General features: G+C 41.4%; 9 non-coding genes and 31 pseudogenes across 9 annotated transcripts; all 40 read right to left on the bottom strand.

Annotated features, from left to right (window-relative positions):
• Positions 1-179: 179 nt before the first annotated feature.
• On the bottom strand, positions 180-298 carry LOC139067253 (5S ribosomal RNA; annotated as a pseudogene).
• Positions 299-651: 353 nt separating this feature from the next.
• On the bottom strand, positions 652-770 carry LOC139067518 (5S ribosomal RNA; annotated as a pseudogene).
• A 352-nt stretch (positions 771-1122) lies between these two features.
• Positions 1123-1241, bottom strand: LOC139067211 (5S ribosomal RNA; annotated as a pseudogene).
• Positions 1242-1596: 355 nt separating this feature from the next.
• Positions 1597-1715, bottom strand: LOC139068424 (5S ribosomal RNA). The gene has a single exon (XR_011520022.1). It is a non-coding gene; the product is annotated as a 5S ribosomal RNA (ribosomal RNA).
• A 353-nt stretch (positions 1716-2068) lies between these two features.
• Positions 2069-2187, bottom strand: LOC139067759 (5S ribosomal RNA; annotated as a pseudogene).
• Positions 2188-2540: 353 nt separating this feature from the next.
• On the bottom strand, positions 2541-2659 carry LOC139067516 (5S ribosomal RNA; annotated as a pseudogene).
• Positions 2660-3014: 355 nt separating this feature from the next.
• LOC139068423 (5S ribosomal RNA) lies at positions 3015-3133 on the bottom strand. Its single transcript, XR_011520021.1, has one exon. It is a non-coding gene; the product is annotated as a 5S ribosomal RNA (ribosomal RNA).
• A 353-nt stretch (positions 3134-3486) lies between these two features.
• Positions 3487-3605, bottom strand: LOC139066677 (5S ribosomal RNA; annotated as a pseudogene).
• A 352-nt stretch (positions 3606-3957) lies between these two features.
• Positions 3958-4076, bottom strand: LOC139067459 (5S ribosomal RNA; annotated as a pseudogene).
• A 352-nt stretch (positions 4077-4428) lies between these two features.
• LOC139066875 (5S ribosomal RNA) lies at positions 4429-4547 on the bottom strand (annotated as a pseudogene).
• A 355-nt stretch (positions 4548-4902) lies between these two features.
• LOC139067451 (5S ribosomal RNA) lies at positions 4903-5021 on the bottom strand (annotated as a pseudogene).
• A 353-nt stretch (positions 5022-5374) lies between these two features.
• LOC139067867 (5S ribosomal RNA) lies at positions 5375-5493 on the bottom strand (annotated as a pseudogene).
• A 353-nt stretch (positions 5494-5846) lies between these two features.
• On the bottom strand, positions 5847-5965 carry LOC139066990 (5S ribosomal RNA; annotated as a pseudogene).
• A 355-nt stretch (positions 5966-6320) lies between these two features.
• Positions 6321-6439, bottom strand: LOC139067646 (5S ribosomal RNA; annotated as a pseudogene).
• A 353-nt stretch (positions 6440-6792) lies between these two features.
• Positions 6793-6911, bottom strand: LOC139067515 (5S ribosomal RNA; annotated as a pseudogene).
• A 352-nt stretch (positions 6912-7263) lies between these two features.
• Positions 7264-7382, bottom strand: LOC139067210 (5S ribosomal RNA; annotated as a pseudogene).
• A 355-nt stretch (positions 7383-7737) lies between these two features.
• Positions 7738-7856, bottom strand: LOC139068422 (5S ribosomal RNA). The gene has a single exon (XR_011520020.1). It is a non-coding gene; the product is annotated as a 5S ribosomal RNA (ribosomal RNA).
• Positions 7857-8209: 353 nt separating this feature from the next.
• LOC139067758 (5S ribosomal RNA) lies at positions 8210-8328 on the bottom strand (annotated as a pseudogene).
• Positions 8329-8681: 353 nt separating this feature from the next.
• On the bottom strand, positions 8682-8800 carry LOC139067514 (5S ribosomal RNA; annotated as a pseudogene).
• A 355-nt stretch (positions 8801-9155) lies between these two features.
• Positions 9156-9274, bottom strand: LOC139068420 (5S ribosomal RNA). The gene has a single exon (XR_011520018.1). It is a non-coding gene; the product is annotated as a 5S ribosomal RNA (ribosomal RNA).
• A 343-nt stretch (positions 9275-9617) lies between these two features.
• On the bottom strand, positions 9618-9736 carry LOC139066785 (5S ribosomal RNA; annotated as a pseudogene).
• A 352-nt stretch (positions 9737-10088) lies between these two features.
• On the bottom strand, positions 10089-10207 carry LOC139067508 (5S ribosomal RNA; annotated as a pseudogene).
• A 355-nt stretch (positions 10208-10562) lies between these two features.
• On the bottom strand, positions 10563-10681 carry LOC139067876 (5S ribosomal RNA; annotated as a pseudogene).
• Positions 10682-11034: 353 nt separating this feature from the next.
• LOC139067866 (5S ribosomal RNA) lies at positions 11035-11153 on the bottom strand (annotated as a pseudogene).
• A 353-nt stretch (positions 11154-11506) lies between these two features.
• Positions 11507-11625, bottom strand: LOC139066989 (5S ribosomal RNA; annotated as a pseudogene).
• A 355-nt stretch (positions 11626-11980) lies between these two features.
• Positions 11981-12099, bottom strand: LOC139066563 (5S ribosomal RNA). The gene has a single exon (XR_011519465.1). It is a non-coding gene; the product is annotated as a 5S ribosomal RNA (ribosomal RNA).
• A 352-nt stretch (positions 12100-12451) lies between these two features.
• LOC139067209 (5S ribosomal RNA) lies at positions 12452-12570 on the bottom strand (annotated as a pseudogene).
• Positions 12571-12925: 355 nt separating this feature from the next.
• On the bottom strand, positions 12926-13044 carry LOC139068419 (5S ribosomal RNA). Its single transcript, XR_011520017.1, has one exon. It is a non-coding gene; the product is annotated as a 5S ribosomal RNA (ribosomal RNA).
• Positions 13045-13397: 353 nt separating this feature from the next.
• LOC139067757 (5S ribosomal RNA) lies at positions 13398-13516 on the bottom strand (annotated as a pseudogene).
• Positions 13517-13869: 353 nt separating this feature from the next.
• LOC139067584 (5S ribosomal RNA) lies at positions 13870-13987 on the bottom strand (annotated as a pseudogene).
• Positions 13988-14342: 355 nt separating this feature from the next.
• LOC139066435 (5S ribosomal RNA) lies at positions 14343-14461 on the bottom strand. Its single transcript, XR_011519332.1, has one exon. It is a non-coding gene; the product is annotated as a 5S ribosomal RNA (ribosomal RNA).
• A 356-nt stretch (positions 14462-14817) lies between these two features.
• Positions 14818-14936, bottom strand: LOC139067549 (5S ribosomal RNA; annotated as a pseudogene).
• Positions 14937-15293: 357 nt separating this feature from the next.
• Positions 15294-15412, bottom strand: LOC139067982 (5S ribosomal RNA; annotated as a pseudogene).
• A 355-nt stretch (positions 15413-15767) lies between these two features.
• LOC139067196 (5S ribosomal RNA) lies at positions 15768-15886 on the bottom strand (annotated as a pseudogene).
• Positions 15887-16239: 353 nt separating this feature from the next.
• Positions 16240-16358, bottom strand: LOC139066879 (5S ribosomal RNA; annotated as a pseudogene).
• Positions 16359-16713: 355 nt separating this feature from the next.
• Positions 16714-16832, bottom strand: LOC139067125 (5S ribosomal RNA; annotated as a pseudogene).
• Positions 16833-17185: 353 nt separating this feature from the next.
• Positions 17186-17303, bottom strand: LOC139066961 (5S ribosomal RNA; annotated as a pseudogene).
• Positions 17304-17656: 353 nt separating this feature from the next.
• Positions 17657-17775, bottom strand: LOC139066499 (5S ribosomal RNA). The gene has a single exon (XR_011519399.1). It is a non-coding gene; the product is annotated as a 5S ribosomal RNA (ribosomal RNA).
• Positions 17776-18132: 357 nt separating this feature from the next.
• LOC139066618 (5S ribosomal RNA) lies at positions 18133-18251 on the bottom strand. The gene has a single exon (XR_011519521.1). It is a non-coding gene; the product is annotated as a 5S ribosomal RNA (ribosomal RNA).
• A 355-nt stretch (positions 18252-18606) lies between these two features.
• Positions 18607-18725, bottom strand: LOC139067124 (5S ribosomal RNA; annotated as a pseudogene).
• Positions 18726-18876: the final 151 nt, after the last annotated feature.

Raw genomic sequence — 18876 nt, 5'->3', positions numbered from 1 at the left:
CTTGTCTCTAAAATGCCAGCACTGAGACATTATTGCTAGGGACAAATCAAAGGAGGTTTATTACCAACAAGTGTGTGCAGTTCGTGTGGAACACCTGCCTTTAAAATTATTCAATGACGAAGCTGTTCAAAGCTGTGGTGAAGTGAAAAAAACTGTATTTTATAACAAATTAGTGAAAAAGCTTACAGCACCTGGTATTCCCAAGAGGTCTCCCATACAGGTACTGACCAGGCCCAAACCTGGATTGCTTCCGAGATCAGACGGGATCGGGCTTTTTCATGGTGGTATGGCCGTAAGCGAAGGACACACCTTGAAAAATCTCTGAAAAGTCCCTTGTGTATATGTCAAAGTATGATTGTGTCGCCCACTGCAAAGACTAGATTCTTGCATATGGAGGTAAAAGGCTAAGTTAAACAGTTGTCTTCATCACTGTTGCTCTTTTTTTGAGTAACTATCGGCTCCCACCCCATTTCTTGTCTCTAAAATGCCAGCACTGAGACATTGTTGCTAGGGACAAATCAAAGGAGGTTTATTACCAACAAGTGTGTGCAGTTCGTGTGGAAAACCTGGCTTTAAAATTATTCAATGACGAAGCTGTTCAAAGATGTGGTGAAGTGAAAAAAACTGTATTTTATAACAAATTAGTGAAAAAGCTTACAGCACCTGGTATTCCCAAGAGGTCTCCCATACAGGTACTGACCAGGCCCAAACCTGGATTGATTCCGAGATCAGAGGGGATTGGGCTTTTTCAGGGTGGTATGGCTGTAAGCGAAGGAAAAACCTTGAAAAATCTCTGAAAAATCCCTTGTGTATTTGTCAAGGTATGATTGTGTCACCCACTGCAAAGACTAGATTCTTGCACATAGAGGTAAAAGGCTAAGTTAAACAGTTGTCTTCATCACTGTTGCTCTTTTTTCGAGTAACAATCGGCTCCCACCCCATTTCTTGTCTCTAAAATGCCAGCACTGAGACATTATTGCTAGGGACAAATCAAAAGAGGTTTATTACCAACAAGTGTGTGCAGTTCGTGTGGAACACCTGGCTTTAAAATTATTCAATGACGAAGCTGTTCAAAGATGTGGTGAAGTGAAAAAACTGTATTTTATAACAAATTAGTGAAAAAGCTTACAGCACCTGGTATTCCCAAGAGGTCTCCCATACAGGTACTGACCAGGCCCAACCCTGGATTGATTCCGAGATCAGAGGAGATTGGGCTTTTTCAGGGTGGTATGGCTGTAAGCGAAGGAAAAACCTTGAAACATCTCTGGAAAATCCCTTGTGTATTTGTCAAGGTATGATTGTGTCGCCCACTGCAAAGACTAGATTCTTGCATATAGAGGTAAAAGGCTAAGTTAAACAGTTGTCTTCATCATTGTTGCTCTTCTTTAGACTCTAACAATTGGCTCCCACCCCATTTCTTGTCTCTAAAATGCCAGCACTGAGACATTATTGCTAGGGACAAATAAAAGGAGGTTTATTACCAACAAGTGTGTGCAGATCGTGTGGAACACCTGGCTTTAAAATTATTCAATGATGAAGCTGTTCAAAGATGTGTTGAAGTGAAAAAAATTGTATTTTATAACAAATTAGTGAAAAAGCTTACAGCACCTGGTATTCCCAAGAGGTCTCCCATACAGGTACTGACCAGGCCCAACCCTGGATTGCTTCCGAGATCAGACGGGATCGGGCTTTTTCAGGGTGGTATGGCCGTAAGCGAAGGACACACCTTGAAAAATCTCTGTAAAATCCCTTGTGTATATGTCAAAGTATGATTGTGTCGCCCACTGCAAAGACTAGATTCTTGCATATGGAGGTAAAAGGCTAAGTTAAACAGTTGTCTTCATCACTGTTGCTCTTTTTTCGAGTAACAATCGGCTCCCACCCCATTTCTTGTCTCTAAAATGCCAGCACTGAGACATTATTGCTAGTGACAAATCAAAGGAGGTTTATTACCAACAAGTGTGTGCAGTTCGTGTGGAACACCTGGCTTTAAAATTATTCAATGACGAAGCTGTTCAAAGATAAGGTGAAGTGAAAAAAACTGTATTTTATAACAAATTAGTGAAAAAGCTTACAGCACCTGGTAATCCCAAGAGGTCTCCCATACAGGTACTGACCAGGCCCAAACCTGGATTGCTTCCGAGATCAGACGGGATCGGGCTTTTTCATGGTGGTATGGCCGTAAGCGAAGGACACACCTTGAAAAATCTCTGAAAAGTCCCTTGTGTATATGTCAAAGTATGATTGTGTCGCCCACTGCAAAGACTAGATTCTTGCATATGGAGGTAAAAGGCTAAGTTAAACAGTTGTCTTCATCACTGTTGCTCTTTTTTTGAGTAACTATCGGCTCCCACCCCATTTCTTGTCTCTAAAATGCCAGCACTGAGACATTGTTGCTAGGGACAAATCAAAGGAGGTTTATTACCAACAAGTGTGTGCAGTTCGTGTGGAAAACCTGGCTTTAAAATTATTCAATGACGAAGCTGTTCAAAGATGTGGTGAAGTGAAAAAAACTGTATTTTATAACAAATTAGTGAAAAAGCTTACAGCACCTGGTATTCCCAAGAGGTCTCCCATACAGGTACTGACCAGGCCCAAACCTGGATTGATTCCGAGATCAGAGGGGATTGGGCTTTTTCAGGGTGGTATGGCTGTAAGCGAAGGAAAAACCTTGAAAAATCTCTGAAAAATCCCTTGTGTATTTGTCAAGGTATGATTGTGTCACCCACTGCAAAGACTAGATTCTTGCACATAGAGGTAAAAGGCTAAGTTAAACATTTGTCTTCATCATTGTTGCTCTTCTTTAGACTCTAACAATTGGCTCCCACCCCATTTCTTGTCTCTAAAATGCCAGCACTGAGACATTATTGCTAGGGACAAATCAAAGGAGGTTTATTACCAACAAGTGTGTGCAGTTCGTGTGGAACACCTGGCTTTAAAATTATTCAATGACGAAGCTGTTCAAAGCTGTGGTGAAGTGAAAAAAACTGTATTTTATAACAAATTAGTGAAAAAGCTTACAGCACCTGGTATTCCCAAGAGGTCTCCCATACAGGTACTGACCAGGCCCAACCCTGGATTGCTTCCGAGATCAGACGGGATCGGGCTTTTTCAGGGTGGTATGGCCGTAAGCGAAGGACACACCTTGAAAAATCTCTGTAAAATCCCTTGTGTATATGTCAAAGTATGATTGTGTCGCCCACTGCAAAGACTAGATTCTTGCATATGGAGGTAAAAGGCTAAGTTAAACAGTTGTCTTCATCACTGTTGCTCTTTTTTCGAGTAACAATCGGCTCCCACCCCATTTCTTGTCTCTAAAATGCCAGCACTGAGACATTATTGCTAGGGACAAATCAAAGGAGGTTTATTACCAACAAGTGTGTGCAGTTCGTGTGGAACACCTGGCTTTAAAATTATTCAATGACGAAGCTGTTCAAAGCTGTGGTGAAGTGAAAAAAACTGTATTTTATAACAAATTAGTGAAAAAGCTTACAGCACCTGGTATTCCCAAGAGGTCTCCCATACAGGTACTGACCAGGCCCAAACCTGGATTGCTTCCGAGATCAGACGGGATCGGGCTTTTTCAGGCTGGTATGGCCATAAGCGAAGGACACACCTTGAAAAATCTCTGAAAAATCCCTTGTGTATATGTCAAAGTATGATTGTGTCGCCCACTGCAAAGACTGGATTCTTGCATATGGAGGTAAAAGGCTAAGTTAAACAGTTGTCTTCATCACTGTTGCTCTTTTTTCGAGTAACAATCGGCTCCCACCCCATTTCTTGTCTCTAAAATGCCAGCACTGAGACATTATTGCTAGGGACAAATCAAAAGAGGTTTATTACCAACAAGTGTGTGCAGTTCGTGTGGAACACCTGGCTTTAAAATTATTCAATGACGAAGCTGTTCAAAGATGTGGTGAAGTGAAAAAACTGTATTTTATAACAAATTAGTGAAAAGGCTTACAGCACCTGGTATTCCCAAGAGGTCTCCCATACAGGTACTGACCAGGCCCAAACCTGGATTGATTCCGAGATCAGAGGGGATTGGGCTTTTTCAGGGTGGTATGGCTGTAAGCGAAGGAAAAACCTTGAAAAATCTCTGAAAAATCCCTTGTGTATTTGTCAAGGTATGATTGTGTCACCCACTGCAAAGACTAGATTCTTGCACATAGAGGTAAAAGGCTGAGTCAAACAGTTGTCTTCATCACTGTTGCTCTTTTTTCGAGTAACAATCGGCTCCCACCCCATTTCTTGTCTCTAAAATGCCAGCACTGAGACATTATTGCTAGGGACAAATCAAAAGAGGTTTATTACCAACAAGTGTGTGCAGTTCGTGTGGAACACCTGGCTTTAAAATTATTCAATGACGAAGCTGTTCAAAGATGTGGTGAAGTGAAAAAACTGTATTTTATAACAAATTAGTGAAAAAGCTTACAGCACCTGGTATTCCCAAGAGGTCTCCCATACAGGTACTGACCAGGCCCAACCCTGGATTGATTCCAAGATCAGAGGAGATTGGGCTTTTTCAGGGTGGTATGGCTGTAAGCGAAGGAAAAACCTTGAAACATCTCTGGAAAATCCCTTGTGTATTTGTCAAGGTATGATTGTGTCGCCCACTGCAAAGACTAGGTTCTTGCATATAGAGGTAAAAGGCTAAGTTAAACAGTTGTCTTCATCATTGTTGCTCTTCTTTAGACTCTAACAATTGGCTCCCACCCCATTTCTTGTCTCTAAAATGCCAGCACTGAGACATTATTGCTAGGGACAAATAAAAGGAGGTTTATTACCAACAAGTGTGTGCAGATCGTTTGGAACACCTGGCTTTAAAATTATTCAATGATGAAGCTGTTCAAAGATGTGTTGAAGTGAAAAAAATTGTATTTTATAACAAATTAGTGAAAAAGCCTACAGCACCTGGTAATCCCAAGAGGTCTCCCATACAGGTACTGACCAGGCCCAACCCTGGATTGCTTCCGAGATCAGACGGGATCGGGCTTTTTCAGGGTGGTATGGCCGTAAGTGAAGAAAACACCTTGAAAAATCTCTGAAAATTCCCTTGTGTATATGTCAAAGTATGATTGTGTCGCCCACTGCAAAGACTAGATTCTTGCATATGGAGGTAAAAGGCTAAGTTGAACAGTTGTCTTCATAACTGTTGCTCTTTTTCCGAGTAACAATCGTCTCCCACCCCATTTCTTGTCTCTAAAATGCCAGCACTGAGACACTATTGCTAGGGACAAATCAAAGGAGGTTTATTACCAACAAGTGTGTGCAGTTCGTGTGGAACACCTGGCTTTTAAATTATTCAATGACGAAGCTGTTCAAAGATGTGGTGAAGTGAAAAAAACTGTATTTTATAACAAATTAGTGAAAAAGCTTACAGCACCTGGTAATCCCAAGAGGTCTCCCATACAGGTACTGACCAGGCCCAAACCTTGATTGCTTCCGAGATCAGACGGGATCGGGCTTTTTCATGGTGGTATGGCCGTAAGCGAAGGACACACCTTGAAAAATCTCTGAAAAGTCCCTTGTGTATATGTCAAAGTATGATTGTGTCGCCCACTGCAAAGACTAGATTCTTGCATATGGAGGTAAAAGGCTAAGTTAAACAGTTGTCTTCATCACTGTTGCTCTTTTTTTGAGTAACAATCGGCTCCCACCCCATTTCTTGTCTCTAAAATGCCAGCACTGAGACATTGTTGCTAGGGACAAATCAAAGGAGGTTTATTACCAACAAGTGTGTGCAGTTCGTGTGGAACACCTGGCTTTAAAATTATTCAATGACGAAGCTGTTCAAAGATGTGGTGAATTGAAAAAAACTGTATTTTATAACAAATTAGTGAAAAAGCTTACAGCACCTGGTATTCCCAAGAGGTCTCCCATACAGGTACTGACCAGGCCCAACCCTGGATTGATTCCGAGATCAGAGGGGATTGGGCTTTTTCAGGGTGGTATGGCTGTAAGCGAAGGAAAAACCTTGAAAAATCTCTGAAAAATCCCTTGTGTATTTGTCAAGGTATGATTGTGTCACCCACTGCAAAGACTAGATTCTTGCACATAGAGGTAAAAGGCTAAGTTAAACATTTGTCTTCATCATTGTTGCTCTTCTTTAGACTCTAACAATTGGCTCCCACCCCATTTCTTGTCTCTAAAATGCCAGCACTGAGACATTATTGCTAGGGACAAATCAAAGGAGGTTTATTACCAACAAGTGTGTGCAGTTCGTGTGGAACACCTGCCTTTAAAATTATTCAATGACGAAGCTGTTCAAAGCTGTGGTGAAGTGAAAAAAACTGTATTTTATAACAAATTAGTGAAAAAGCTTACAGCACCTGGTATTCCCAAGAGGTCTCCCATACAGGTACTGACCAGGCCCAAACCTGGATTGCTTCCGAGATCAGACGGGATCGGGCTTTTTCATTGTGGTATGGCCGTAAGCGAAGGACACACCTTGAAAAATCTCTGAAAAGTCCCTTGTGTATATGTCAAAGTATGATTGTGTCGCCCACTGCAAAGACTAGATTCTTGCATATGGAGGTAAAAGGCTAAGTTAAACAGTTGTCTTCATCACTGTTGCTCTTTTTTTGAGTAACTATCGGCTCCCACCCCATTTCTTGTCTCTAAAATGCCAGCACTGAGACATTGTTGCTAGGGACAAATCAAAGGAGGTTTATTACCAACAAGTGTGTGCAGTTCGTGTGGAAAACCTGGCTTTAAAATTATTCAATGACGAAGCTGTTCAAAGATGTGGTGAAGTGAAAAAAACTGTATTTTATAACAAATTAGTGAAAAAGCTTACAGCACCTGGTATTCCCAAGAGGTCTCCCATACAGGTACTGACCAGGCCCAAACCTGGATTGATTCCGAGATCAGAGGGGATTGGGCTTTTTCAGGGTGGTATGGCTGTAAGCGAAGGAAAAACCTTGAAAAATCTCTGAAAAATCCCTTGTGTATTTGTCAAGGTATGATTGTGTCACCCACTGCAAAGACTAGATTCTTGCACATAGAGGTAAAAGGCTAAGTTAAACAGTTGTCTTCATCACTGTTGCTCTTTTTTCGAGTAACAATCGGCTCCCACCCCATTTCTTGTCTCTAAAATGCCAGCACTGAGACATTATTGCTAGGGACAAATCAAAAGAGGTTTATTACCAACAAGTGTGTGCAGTTCGTGTGGAACACCTGGCTTTAAAATTATTCAATGACGAAGCTGTTCAAAGATGTGGTGAAGTGAAAAAACTGTATTTTATAACAAATTAGTGAAAAAGCTTACAGCACCTGGTATTCCCAAGAGGTCTCCCATACAGGTACTGACCAGGCCCAACCCTGGATTGATTCCGAGATCAGAGGAGATTGGGCTTTTTCAGGGTGGTATGGCTGTAAGCGAAGGAAAAACCTTGAAACATCTCTGGAAAATCCCTTGTGTATTTGTCAAGGTATGATTGTGTCGCCCACTGCAAAGACTAGATTCTTGCATATAGAGGTAAAAGGCTAAGTTAAACAGTTGTCTTCATCATTGTTGCTCTTCTTTAGACTCTAACAATTGGCTCCCACCCCATTTCTTGTCTCTAAAATGCCAGCACTGAGACATTATTGCTAGGGACAAATAAAAGGAGGTTTATTACCAACAAGTGTGTGCAGATCGTGTGGAACACCTGGCTTTAAAATTATTCAATGATGAAGCTGTTCAAAGATGTGTTGAAGTGAAAAAAATTGTATTTTATAACAAATTAGTGAAAAAGCTTACAGCACCTGGTATTCCCAAGAGGTCTCCCATACAGGTACTGACCAGGCCCAACCCTGGATTGCTTCCGAGATCAGACGGGATCGGGCTTTTTCAGGGTGGTATGGCCGTAAGCGAAGGACACACCTTGAAAAATCTCTGTAAAATCCCTTGTGTATATGTCAAAGTATGATTGTGTCGCCCACTGCAAAGACTAGATTCTTGCATATGGAGGTAAAAGGCTAAGTTAAACAGTTGTCTTCATCACTGTTGCTCTTTTTTCGAGTAACAATCGGCTCCCACCCCATTTCTTGTCTCTAAAATGCCAGCACTGAGACATTATTGCTAGTGACAAATCAAAGGAGGTTTATTACCAACAAGTGTGTGCAGTTCGTGTGGAACACCTGGCTTTAAAATTATTCAATGACGAAGCTGTTCAAAGATAAGGTGAAGTGAAAAAAACTGTATTTTATAACAAATTAGTGAAAAAGCTTACAGCACCTGGTAATCCCAAGAGGTCTCCCATACAGGTACTGACCAGGCCCAAACCTGGATTGCTTCCGAGATCAGACGGGATCGGGCTTTTTCATGGTGGTATGGCCGTAAGCGAAGGACACACCTTGAAAAATCTCTGAAAAGTCCCTTGTGTATATGTCAAAGTATGATTGTGTCGCCCACTGCAAAGACTAGATTCTTGCATATGGAGGTAAAAGGCTAAGTTAAACAGTTGTCTTCATCACTGTTGCTCTTTTTTTGAGTAACTATCGGCTCCCACCCCATTTCTTGTCTCTAAAATGCCAGCACTGAGACATTGTTGCTAGGGACAAATCAAAGGAGGTTTATTACCAACAAGTGTGTGCAGTTCGTGTGGAAAACCTGGCTTTAAAATTATTCAATGACGAAGCTGTTCAAAGATGTGGTGAAGTGAAAAAAACTGTATTTTATAACAAATTAGTGAAAAAGCTTACAGCACCTGGTATTCCCAAGAGGTCTCCCATACAGGTACTGACCAGGCCCAAACCTGGATTGATTCCGAGATCAGAGGGGATTGGGCTTTTTCAGGGTGGTATGGCTGTAAGCGAAGGAAAAACCTTGAAAAATCTCTGAAAAATCCCTTGTGTATTTGTCAAGGTATGATTGTGTCACCCACTGCAAAGACTAGATTCTTGCACATAGAGGTAAAAGGCTAAGTTAAACATTTGTCTTCATCATTGTTGCTCTTCTTTAGACTCTAACAATTGGCTCCCACCCCATTTCTTGTCTCTAAAATGCCAGCACTGAGACATTATTGCTAGGGACAAATCAAAGGAGGTTTATTACCAACAAGTGTGTGCAGTTTGTGTGGAACACCTGGCTTTAAAATTATTCAATGACGAAGCTGTTCAAAGCTGTGGTGAAGTGAAAAAAACTGTATTTTATAACAAATTAGTGAAAAAGCTTACAGCACCTGGTATTCCCAAGAGGTCTCCCATACAGGTACTGACCAGGCCCAACCCTGGATTGCTTCCGAGATCAGACGGGATCGGGCTTTTTCAGGGTGGTATGGCCGTAAGCGAAGGAAAAATCTCTGTAAAATCCCTTGTGTATATGTCAAAGTATGATTGTGTCGCCCACTGCAAAGACTAGATTCTTGCATATGGAGGTAAAAGGCTAAGTTAAACAGTTGTCTTCATCACTGTTGCTCTTTTTTCGAGTAACAATCGGCTCCCACCCCATTTCTTGTCTCTAAAATGCCAGCACTGAGACATTATTGCTAGGGACAAATCAAAGGAGGTTTATTACCAACAAGTGTGTGCAGTTCGTGTGGAACACCTGGCTTTAAAATTATTCAATGACGAAGCTGTTCAAAGCTGTGGTGAAGTGAAAAAAACTGTATTTTATAACAAATTAGTGAAAAAGCTTACAGCACCTGGTATTCCCAAGAGGTCTCCCATACAGGTACTGACCAGGCCCAAACCTGGATTGCTTCCGAGATCAGACGGGATCAGGCTTTTTCAGGCTGGTATGGCCGTAAGCGAAGGACACACCTTGAAAAATCTCTGAAAAATCCCTTGTGTATATGTCAAAGTATGATTGTGTCGCCCACTGCAAAGACTGGATTCTTGCATATGGAGGTAAAAGGCTAAGTTAAACAGTTGTCTTCATCACTGTTGCTCTTTTTTCGAGTAACAATCGGCTCCCACCCCATTTCTTGTCTCTAAAATGCCAGCACTGAGACATTATTGCTAGGGACAAATCAAAAGAGGTTTATTACCAACAAGTGTGTGCAGTTCGTGTGGAACACCTGGCTTTAAAATTATTCAATGACGAAGCTGTTCAAAGATGTGGTGAAGTGAAAAAACTGTATTTTATAACAAATTAGTGAAAAAGCTTACAGCAACTGGTATTCCCAAGAGGTCTCCCATACAGGTACTGACCAGGCCCAACCCTGGATTGATTCCAAGATCAGAGGAGATTGGGCTTTTTCAGGGTGGTATGGCTGTAAGCGAAGGAAAAACCTTGAAACATCTCTGGAAAATCCCTTGTGTATTTGTCAAGGTATGATTGTGTCGCCCACTGCAAAGACTAGATTCTTGCATATAGAGGTAAAAGGCTAAGTTAAACAGTTGTCCTCATCATTGTTGCTCTTCTTTAGACTCTAACAATTGGCTCCCACCCCATTTCTTGTCTCTAAAATGCCAGCACTGAGACATTATTGCTAGGGACAAATAAAAGGAGGTTTATTACCAACAAGTGTGTGCAGATCGTGTGGAACACCTGGCTTTAAAATTATTCAATGATGAAGCTGTTCAAAGATGTGTTGAAGTGAAAAAAATTGTATTTTATAACAAATTAGTGAAAAAGCCTACAGCACCTGGTAATCCCAAGAGGTCTCCCATACAGGTACTGACCACGCCCAACCCTGGATTGCTTCCGAGATCAGACGGGATCGGGCTTTTTCAGGGTGGTATGGCCGTAAGTGAAGAAAACACCTTGAAAAATCTCTGAAAATTCCCTTGTGTATATGTCAAAGTATGATTGTGTCGCCCACTGCAAAGATTAGATTCTTGCATATGGAGGTAAAAGGCTAAGTTGAACAGTTGTCTTCATAACTGTTGCTCTTTTTCCGAGTAACAATCGTCTCCCACCCCATTTCTTGTCTCTAAAATGCCAGCACTGAGACACTATTGCTAGGGACAAATCAAAGGAGGTTTATTACCAACAAGTGTGTGCAGTTCGTGTGGAACACCTGGCTTTTAAATTATTCAATGACGAAGCTGTTCAAAGATGTGGTGAAGTGAAAAAAACTGTATTTTATAACAAATTAGTGAAAAAGCTTACAGCACCTGGTAATCCCAAGAGGTCTCCCATACAGGTACTGACCAGGCCCAAACCTTGATTGCTTCCGAGATCAGACGGGATCGGGCTTTTTCATGGTGGTATGGCCGTAAGCGAAGGACACACCTTGAAAAATCTCTGAAAAGTCCCTTGTGTATATGTCAAAGTATGATTGTGTCGCCCACTGCAAAGACTAGATTCTTGCATATGGAGGTAAAAGGCTAAGTTAAACAGTTGTCTTCATCACTGTTGCTCTTTTTTTGAGTAACAATCGGCTCCCACCCCATTTCTTGTCTCTAAAATGCCAGCACTGAGACATTGTTGCTAGGGACAAATCAAAGGAGGTTTATTACCAACAAGTGTGTGCAGTTCGTGTGGAACACCTGGCTTTAAAATTATTCAATGACGAAGCTGTTCAAAGATGTGGTGAATTGAAAAAAACTGTATTTTATAACAAATTAGTGAAAAAGCTTACAGCACCTGGTATTCCCAAGAGGTCTCCCATACAGGTACTGACCAGGCCCAACCCTGGATTGATTCCGAGATCAGAGGGGATTGGGCTTTTTCAGGGTGGTATGGCTGTAAGCGAAGGAAAAACCTTGAAAAATCTCTGAAAAATCCCTTGTGTATTTGTCAAGGTATGATTGTGTCACCCACTGCAAAGACTAGATTCTTGCACATAGAGGTAAAAGGCTAAGTTAAACATTTGTCTTCATCATTGTTGCTCTTCTTTAGACTCTAACAATTGGCTCCCACCCCATTTCTTGTCTCTAAAATGCCAGCACTGAGACATTATTGCTAGGGACAAATCAAAGGAGGTTTATTACCAACAAGTGTGTGCAGTTCGTGTGGAACACCTGCCTTTAAAATTATTCAATGACGAAGCTGTTCAAAGCTGTGGTGAAGTGAAAAAAACTGTATTTTATAACAAATTAGTGAAAAAGCTTACAGCACCTGGTATTCCCAAGAGGTCTCCCATACAGGTACTGACCAGGCCCAAACCTGGATTGCTTCCGAGATCAGACGGGATCGGGCTTTTTCAGGCTGGTATGGCCGTAAGCGAAGGACACACCTTGAAAAATCTCTGAAAAATCCCTTGTGTATATGTCAAAGTATGATTGTGTCGCCCACTGCAAAGACTGGATTCTTGCATATGGAGGTAAAAGGCTAAGTTAAACAGTTGTCTTCATCACTGTTGCTCTTTTTTCGAGTAACAATCGGCTCCCACCCCATTTCTTGTCTCTAAAATGCCAGCACTGAGACATTATTGCTAGGGACAAATCAAAAGAGGTTTATTACCAACAAGTGTGTGCAGTTCGTGTGGAACACCTGGCTTTAAAATTATTCAATGACGAAGCTGTTCAAAGATGTGGTGAAGTGAAAAAACTGTATTTTATAACAAATTAGTGAAAAAGCTTACAGCACCTGGTATTCCCAAGAGGTCTCCCATACAGGTACTGACCAGGCCCAACCCTGGATTGATTCCGAGATCAGAGGAGATTGGGCTTTTTCAGGGTGGTATGGCTGTAAGCGAAGGAAAAACCTTGAAACATCTCTGGAAAATCCCTTGTGTATTTGTCAAGGTATGATTGTGTCGCCCACTGCAAAGACTAGATTCTTGCATATAGAGGTAAAAGGCTAAGTTAAACAGTTGTCTTCATCATTGTTGCTCTTCTTTAGACTGTAACAATTGGCTCCCACCCCATTTCTTGTCTCTAAAATGCCAGCACTGAGACATTATTGCTAGGGACAAATAAAAGGAGGTTTATTACCAACAAGTGTGTGCAGATCGTGTGGAACACCTGGCTTTAAAATTATTCAATGATGAAGCTGTTCAAAGATGTGTTGAAGTGAAAAAAATTGTATTTTATAACAAATTAGTGAAAAAGCTTACAGCACCTGGTATTCCCAAGAGGTCTCCCATACAGGTACTGACCAGGCCCAACCCTGGATTGCTTCCGAGATCAGACGGGATCGGGCTTTTTCAGGGTGGTATGGCCGTAAGCGAAGGACACACCTTGAAAAATCTCTGTAAAATCCCTTGTGTATATGTCAAAGTATGATTGTGTCGCCCACTGCAAAGACTAGATTCTTGCATATGGAGGTAAAAGGCTAAGTTAAACAGTTGTCTTCATCACTGTTGCTCTTTTTTCGAGTAACAATCGGCTCCCACCCCATTTCTTGTCTCTAAAATGCCAGCACTGAGACATTATTGCTAGGGACAAATCAAAGGAGGTTTATTACCAACAAGTGTGTGCAGTTCGTGTGGAACACCTGGCTTTAAAATTATTCAATGACGAAGCTGTTCAAAGATAAGGTGAAGTGAAAAAAACTGTATTTTATAACAAATTAGTGAAAAAGCTTACAGCACCTGGTAATCCCAAGAGGTCTCCCATACAGGTACTGACCAGGCCCAAACCTGGATTGCTTCCGAGATCAGACGGGATCGGGCTTTTTCATGGTGGTATGGCCGTAAGCGAAGGACACACCTTGAAAAATCTCTGAAAAGTCCCTTGTGTATATGTCAAAGTATGATTGTGTCGCCCACTGCAAAGACTAGATTCTTGCATATGGAGGTAAAAGGCTAAGTTAAACAGTTGTCTTCATCACTGTTGCTCTTTTTTTGAGTAACTATCGGCTCCCACCCCATTTCTTGTCTCTAAAATGCCAGCACTGAGACATTGTTGCTAGGGACAAATCAAAGGAGGTTTATTACCAACAAGTGTGTGCAGTTCGTGTGGAACACCTGGCTTTAAAATTATTCAATGACAAAGCTGTTCAAAGATGTGGTGAAGTGAAAAAAACTGTATTTTATAACAAATTAGTGAAAAAGCTTACAGCACCTGGTATTCCCAAGAGGTCTCCCATACAGGTACTGACCAGGCCCAACCCTGGATTGATTCCGAGATCAGAGGGGATTGGGCTTTTCAGGGTGGTATGGCTGTAAGCGAAGGAAAAACCTTGAAAAATCTCTTAAAAATCCCTTGTGTATTTGTCAAGGTATGATTGTGTCACCCACTGCAAAGACTAGATTCTTGCACATAGAGGTAAAAGGCTAAGTTAAACATTTGTCTTCATCATTGTTGCTCTTCTTTAGACTCTAACAATTGGCTCCCACCTCATTTCTTGTCTCTAAAATGCCAGCACTGAGACATTATTGCTAGGGACAAATCAAAGGAGGTTTATTACCAACAAGTGTGTGCACTTCGTGTGGAACACCTGGCTTTAAAATTATTCAATGACGAAGCTGTTCAAAGCTGTGGTGAAGTGAAAAAAACTGTATTTTATAACAAATTAGTGAAAAAGCTTACAGCACCTGGTATTCCCAAGAGGTCTCCCATACAGGTACTGACCAGGCCCAACCCTGGATTGCTTCCGAGATCAGACGGGATCGGGCTTTTTCAGGGTGGTATGGCTGTAAGCGAAGGAAAAACCTTGAAAAATCTCTGAAAAATCCCTTGTGTATTTGTCAAGGTATGATTGTGTCGCCCACTGCAAAGACTAGATTCTTGCACATAGAGGTAAAAGGCTAAGTTAAACAGTTGTCTTCATCATTGTTGCTCTTCTTTAGACTCTAACAATTGGCTCCCACCCCATTTCTTGTCTCTAAAATGCCAGCACTGAGACATTATTGCTAGGGACAAATCAAAGGAGGTTTATTACCAACAAGTGTGTGCAGTTCGTGTGGAACACCTGGCTTTAAAATTATTCAATGATGAAGCTGTTCAAAGCTGTGGTGAAGTGAAAAAAAACTGTAGTTTATAACAAATTAGTGAAAAAGCTTACAGCACCTGGTATTCCCAAAAGGTCTCCCATACAGGTACTGACCAGGCCCAAACCTGGATTGATTCTGAGATCAGAGGGGATCGGGCTTTTTCAGGGTGGTATGGCTGTAAGCGAAGGAAAAACCTTGAAAAATCTCTGAAAAATCCCTTGTGTATTTGTCAAGGTATGATTGTGTCGCCCACTGCAAAGACTAGATTCTTGCACATAGAAGTAAAAGGCTACGTTAAACAGTTGTCTTCATCATTGTTGCTCTTCTTTAGACTCTAACAATTGGCTCCCACCCCATTTCTTGTCTCTAAAATGCCAGCACTGAGACATTATTGCTAGGGACAAATCAAAGGAGGTTTATTACCAACAAGTGTGTGCAGTTCGTGTGGAACACCTGGCTTTAAAATTATTCAATGACGAAGCTGTTCAAAGCTGTGGTGAAGTGAAAAAAAAACTGTATTTTATAACAAATTAGTGAAAAAGCTTACAGCACCTGGTATTCCCAAGAGGTCTCCCATACAGGTACTGACTAGGCGCAACCCTGGATAGCTTCCGAGATCAGACGGTACCGGGCTTTTTCAGGGTGGTATGGCTGTAAGCACAAGAAAAACCTTGAAAAATCTCTGAAAAATCCCTTGTGTATTTGTCAAGGTATGATTGCGTCGCCCACTGCAAAGACTAGATTCTTGCATATAGAGGTAAAAGGCTAAGTTAAACAGTTGTCTTCATCATTGTTGCTCTTCTTTAGACTCTAACAATTGGCTCCCACCCCATTTCTTGTCTCTAAAATGCCAGCACTGAGACATTATGTCTAGGGACAAATCAAAGGAGGTTTATTACTAACAAGTGTGTGCAGTTCGTGTGGAACACCTGGCTTTAAAATTATTCAATGACGAAGCTGTGCAAAGCTGTGGTGAAGTGAAATAAACTGTATTTTATAACAAATTAGTGAAAAATTTTACAGCACCTGGTATTCCCAAGAGGTCTCCCATACAGGTACTGACCAGGCCCAGCCCTGGATTGCTTCCGAGATCAGACGGGATCGGGCTTTTTCAGGGTGGTATGGCCGTAAGCGAAGAAAACACCTTGAAAAATCTCTGAAAAATCCCTTGTGTATATGTCAAAGTATGATTGTGTCGCCCACTGCAAAGACTAGATTCTTGCATATGGAGGTAAAAGGCTAAGTTAAACAGTTGTCTTCATCACTGTTGCTCTTTTTTCGAGTAACAATCGGCTCCCACCCCATTTCTTGTCTCTAAAATGCCAGCACTGAGACATTATTGCTAGGGACAAATCAAAGGAGGTTTATTACCAACAAGTGTGTGCAGTTCGTGTGGAACACCTGGCTTTAAAATTATTCAATGACGAAGCTGTTCCAAGATGTGGTGAAGTGAAAAAAACTGTATTTTATAACAAATTAGTGAAAAAGCTTACAGCACCTGGTATTCCCAAGAGGTCTCCCATACAGGTACTGCCTAGGCCCAACCCTGGATAGTTTCCGAGATCAGACGGGACCGGGCTTTTTCAGGGTGGTATGGCTGTAAGCAGAAGAAAAACCTTGAAAAATCTCTGAAAAATCCCTTGTGTATTTGTCAAGGTATGTTTGCGTCGCCCACTGCAAAGACTAGATTCTTGCATATAGAGGTAAAAGGCTAAGTTAAACAGTTGTCTTCATCATTGTTGCTCTTCTTTAGACTCTAACAATTGGCTCCCACCCCATTTCTTGTCTCTAAAATGCCAGCACTGAGACATTATTGCTAGGGACAAATCAAAGGAGGTTTATTACCAACAAGTGTGTGCAGTTCGTGTGGAACAACTGGCTTTAAAATTATTCAATGACGAAGCTGTTCAAAGCTGTGGTGAAGTGAAAAAAACTGTATTTTATAACAAATTAGTGAAAAAGCTTACAGCACCTGGTATTCCCAAGAGGTCTCCCATACAGGTACTGACCAGGCCCAACCCTGGAATTCTTCCGAGATCAGACGGGATCGGGCTTTTTCAGGGTGGTATGGCCATAAGCGAATGACACACCTTGAAAAATCTCTGAAAAATCCCTTGTGTATATGTCAAAGTATGATTGTGTCGCCCACTGCAAAGACTAGATTCTTGCATATGGAGGTAAAAGGCTAAGTTAAACAGTTGTCTTCATCACTGTTGCTCTTTTTTCGAGTAACAATCGGCTCCCACCCCATTTCTTGTCTCTAAAATGCCAGCACTGAGACATTATTGCTAGGGACAAATCAAAGGAGGTTTATTACCAACAAGTGTGTGCAGTTCGTGTGGAACACCTGGCTTTAAAATTATTCAATGACGAAGCTGTTCAAAGCTGTGGTGAAGTGAAAAAAACTGTATTTTATAACAAATTAGTGAAAAAGCTTACAGCACCTGGTATTCCAAAGAGGTCTCCCATACAGGTACTGACCAGGCCCAACCCTGGATAGCTTCCGAGATCAGACGGGATCGGGCTTTTCAGGGTGGTATGGCCGTAAGCGAATGACACACCTTGAAAAATCTCTGAAAAATCCCTTGTGTATATGTCAAAGTATGATTGTGTCACCCACTGCAAAGACTAGATTCTTGCATATAGAGGTAAAAGGCTAAGTTAAACAGTTGTCTTCATCACTGTCGCTCTTTTTTCGAGTAACAATCGGCTCCCACCCCATTTCTTGTCTCTAAAATGCCAGCACTGAGACATTATTGCTAGGGACAAATCAAAGGAGGTTTATTACCAACAAGTGTGTGCAGTTCGTGTGGAACACCTGGCTTTAAAATTATTCCATGACGAAGCTGTTCAAAGATGTGGTGAAGTGAAAAAAACTGTATTTTATAACAAATTAGTGAAAAAGCTTACAGCACCTGGTATTCCCAAGAGGTCTCCCATACAGGTACTGACCAGGCCCAACCCTGGATTGATTCCGAGATCAGAGGGGATCGGGCTTTTTCAGGGTGGTATGGCTGTAAGCGAAGGAAAAACCTTGAAACATCTCTGGAAAATCCCTTGTGTATTTGTCAAGGAATGATTGTGTCGCCCACTGCAAAGACTAGATTCTTGCATATAGAGGTAAAAGGCTAATTTAAACAGTTGTCTTCATCATTGTTGCTCTTCTTTAGACTCTAACAATTAGCTCCCACCCCATTTCTTGTCTCTAAAATGCCAGCACTGAGACATTATTGCTAGGGACAAATAAAAGGAGGTTTATTACCAACAAGTGTGTGCAGTTCGTGTGGAACACCTGGCTTTAAAATTATTCAATGACGAAGCTGTTCAAAGATGAGGTGAAGTGAAAAAAAAACTGTATTTTATAACAAATTAGTGAAAAAGCTTACAGCACCTGGTATTCCCAATAGGTCTCCCATACAGGTACTGACCAGGCCCAACCCTGGATTGCTTCCGAGATCAGACGGGATCGGGCTTTTCCAGGGTGGTATGGCCGTAAGCGAAGGACACACCTTGAAAAATCTCTGAAAAATCCCTTGTGTATATGTCAAAGTATGATTGTGTCGCCCACTGCAAAGACTAGATTCTTGCATATAGAGGTAAAAGGCTAAGTTAAACAGTTGTCTTCATCATTGTTGCTCTTCTTTAGACTCTAACAATTGGCTCCCACCCCATTTCTTGTCTCTAAAATGCCAGCACTGAGACATTATTGCTAGGGACAAATCAAAGGAGGTTTATTACCAACAAGTGTGTGCAGTTCGTGTGGAACACCTGGCTTTAAAATTATTCAATGACGAAGCTGTTCAAAGCTGTGGTGAAGTGAAAAAAACTGTATTTTATAACAAATTAGTGAAAAAGCTTACAGCACCTGGTATTCCCAAGAGGTCTCCCATACAGGTACTGACCAGGCCCAACCCTGGAATTCTTCCGAGATCAGACGGGATCGGGCTTTTTCAGGGTGGTATGGCCATAAGCGAATGACACACCTTGAAAAATCTCTGAAAAATCCCTTGTGTATATGTCAAAGTATGATTGTGTCGCCCACTGCAAAGACTAGATTCTTGCATATGGAGGTAAAAGGCTAAGTTAAACAGTTGTCTTCATCACTGTTGCTCTTTTTTTGAGT

Source organism: Nothobranchius furzeri, chromosome 2 (genome assembly GCF_043380555.1).
Source record: "Nothobranchius furzeri strain GRZ-AD chromosome 2, NfurGRZ-RIMD1, whole genome shotgun sequence".
In the NCBI taxonomy this organism is placed as follows: domain Eukaryota; kingdom Metazoa; phylum Chordata; class Actinopteri; order Cyprinodontiformes; family Nothobranchiidae; genus Nothobranchius; species Nothobranchius furzeri.
This window is presented reverse-complemented; position numbering and strand designations above follow the sequence as displayed.